The following is a 3,674-nucleotide window of genomic DNA, read 5'->3' on the forward strand; positions in this document are numbered from 1 at the left end:
CATGTGGAAGTTATTCCCTGGAAATAGACCACTAAAGTACTATTCAGTACACTGCTGGTTTAGGACACAAAATGGTACTTTAGTATCCAGAAATGGTTAAAATATCAAAAAATATGTAATTTACTTTCTTCAAATATTTTAATAATGCCAAATTTTTTATAGTTTGCAAAGCAATTGCAAAACTGTTGTCATTTTGTACTCATAATAAACCCAAGAGATACCTATTACTGTCTCCAGTACAAAAATGAAGATATTACAGCTCCAAAAGAATTTTTTGTTACTAATGTATCTTTGGTTGTTAAGTGGCAGAGCTGGAAATTTTACACAGACTTACTGACAGTCAGTGTTGGCTCGTTCCTATAATACAGCTTCCCCTCATTTTGTTTATATGATGATATTTAAGTCCTCTTCTGAGAGAAAGAAATATTCTCACTATGAAATATTAAACAGCAGTTGTTAGTGCTTCATCTGGGAAATGCAAAACACAAATACTTTGAAGTGTTCAAATTTACCTTTTAAAATAAGATAATGGTTAAATGAAAATAAAATACATGTGGTCAAATAGCGTATAAATTGTATTTTTCTTTGTCTAGGGCTTCTTGGGGAAAATATGATTGTTGGTTAACAGAACAAGTATTTCTCTAGCAGTAAAGCAGACGTTTTCTTTCTAGTGACATGTGAGAGTGGGTGGTGAGTATTTCAGATTAGAACACTGCATTCTTGTGAAAAAAGAATGTATAAGAACTGGATTTACTTTTTTTCCCCTAGATTGCCCATCATACAGATTTTCAGAATTAAATTCCAGTCGCTCTTCAAAAAAGAAAACAAAAAGCAATATTAGATGAACTTGGGTTACAGATAACCTCTATAAAATATCATTTATTTATGCTTTATTTTTTTTGGAGAAGAATTCCAAATGCTTAGTCAGATAAGTATTAAATTATATTTTCTCCTTTCTGAGGATAAGATAAAATTAAATTTTAGTTTGGGTTATTATTAAATACACTTGTCAAAGCCTAAGAAAATATTGCTTCTCTTGGATTCTACTTATAGCAAAGCACCTGTAAGATTATGGAAAAGGATATCTCTGAAGTTAGGAACAGTTCATCTTCACAGAAGTCTACATTCAACATATAAGCATATAAACCTACATAGTTCAGGTTCTAATTTTGCATGAGTAACATGCATAGTAACACAAAAATTCACTTGAAGATCACATGATTTTTTAAACCAATAAAAAATGATTTTTTAAAATGCAGGTCTTTGTATTCCAGAGCAGTCACAATAATATTGCGATTCAAGTTTGTAGAATTCTGAGTTATTATATTCTTGCCAGAAAAACTGAATACTGTTTCTATTCTTGTTTACTACATATTAGATATATGAACATGCATAAGTAACTCACGTCTGTTTCACTTTCCTCTTCTGAAAAATACGAAACATAAAAGTAAACCTAATAAGCTAAAGAGTTAATTTGAGGGTTAAATAATAATATTAAATTTTCTGGCTATTTCTGATAATTTTATTGAGTATCCAAACTGAGGAGATAGGCGTAAGGGATAAGCAAAAGTAAAAAGTGCTAGAAGAAATATATATTTAGTCTTTGCTAAAGATGTCACAAACTAGACCTGCCGTCCTGAGCTCATCACCTACCTCTATGCTTATGTAGAGAAGGCTAAAATTTCAGTGGATTTAGAGACTTGAAAAGACTTGTCAGAATCTCTTGCATTTTCCCTCCCTTTGCTTTCTATGCTGGTGGGAGATTTTTCCCTAACTTGAAGACTAGCTCAGGGAGTTTCAAGAAAACGGATGAGACAGGAAGATGTTTTATACTAGGAAATAAGACTGACATCTCAGCTCCAGCCTGATGCTTTCTTGGCTGACAAATCTTGGCTTGTCTAGATTTTTATCAAAGAGAAGGATGTTGCAAGAGATTTTGTGAGCCTATGGTCTGTCCCCTTGGAGAGTTTTATCAAGGAAAATATAGACTTGTCTCATGTCTTTTTTTTCTCTGGAAAATTTTCATGGTGCTCGACTGGCTTAGCTGAACTTGACTGCAACAGCAGAGCAGAGGGACCATGTTGCAGGGAAAACACTGTACTAGGTTTCTGTGCTCTAGAAAAGAAATAAAAGCTGTTCTACGGTGGTTAACTTGAAAGGGTAACACATTTGCAAGGAAACGGTAGTGTTGGGAATCCTCCATGACACAGGAAGCTTACCTCCAAAAAGCCACAATGCACCCTTGAAAATAAAAATGACATTTGAATATATTTGCCATGCAGTGGAAATCAATGCTAGGTTACAAAAACACTAGTCAGGCCATACTTTTCCCATGCTACTGTCACACCTCCTGAGGCGATCTGTGCACCAAACGAGCGCTCCTGACGGTCAGCCAGGAGCACACCTGGGAGGATTGGGTGGGAGACAAAGAAAGAAAGAGACAGAGACAAAAGCTGGGAAGTGAAGTCCACTCAATGCTGATGGCAGTTAGTGGCCTCGTTTATTATTTGTACTCAGCTTTTATAGCAAATGCAACTTTTCTAGGGTAGGGGGTTTTGGGAGCTTGAAGGAGTAGTTCCCTCCTCTCAGGGAACAGTTCCCTTGGAAGCAATCTTCCGAAGTTGAACAGCACAAGGCATAACAAGTAGAAACTGTTAACAGGATGACTATCCACTCTGTAACTTTTAAGGTTGTCTGTGACGTTAGCTACTCTTCTTCCGGGGCACAGTGGAGATGAGTCAGGGGCACAGTGGAGATGGGTCAGCAACCTTCCCACGCTGCTCCCCAAGGCCTAAGAGCCTATTAGCTTGCCAGCTGTCAGGCTTCACCCTTACTGCAGCTCTGGTCTGTAACTTTTCAGCTGCTCTCGTGCTGCTCACCCTAACAAGGAGGCCTGTAGCTTGCCAGCTTACAGCCTCAGTGTCCCTGGCTGATCCCAGCCAGCTCCCCACAACCTCCCTTCTCATTTCTCAGGCAGGGCAGCCAGAGGCAGCACAGTCAAGTGTGGAGATGCAGTGGAAGGACCAGACGGTACAGTGTACAACTTCCCACCTGCTCTGCAAAATTCTCAGGACAGAGAGACTCAAGTCAGAGGAGGGGACATGCTTAAATTGGATAACAGGTCATACTTTTGAGACTAATGTTAGCTGGACTTTTATTTTAATATTTGAAAATGACTTTTCTAATACTAAAAGTCACCAAAAGGTGATTTTCCATTGAAATATACTATCCAGGGGCAGGGAGTCAAGATCTGACAGAGATTATTTGAAGTGATGGGTAAGAAATAAATACTTTTTTTTAATACACTGCACACCATTGAGTTCAACTTTGTAAAAATATTAGTACTGGGGCCGGCCGAGTGGAGCAATGGTTAAGAGCTGGCTTGGGATGCCAGAGAGCCTTGGTTCAGATCCCACATATGAGGGCCAGTGACACTGCCCTCCACAGCTAAGATGCTAAACAACTGCTCAACCTGGAGCTCAGCTGCGTGAGTCACCGGCGACGCCGTAGGCTGTAGACCCTGTGGCAGTGGGTTGCCATGGGCTACCGTGTGTAGCCAGCAGCCAGTGTAAAAGGCTAGCAGCCACAGTGAGTGGCCGTCCAGAAGCCGGCGACTGATCTGCCTCACCCGGGAAGAGCGCAATGATGGTGCCAACTTGGGCCAGTGAAGCAAC

This window comes from Hipposideros armiger, unplaced genomic scaffold (genome assembly GCF_001890085.2).
Source record: "Hipposideros armiger isolate ML-2016 unplaced genomic scaffold, ASM189008v1 scaffold_702, whole genome shotgun sequence".
Classification (NCBI taxonomy): domain Eukaryota; kingdom Metazoa; phylum Chordata; class Mammalia; order Chiroptera; family Hipposideridae; genus Hipposideros; species Hipposideros armiger.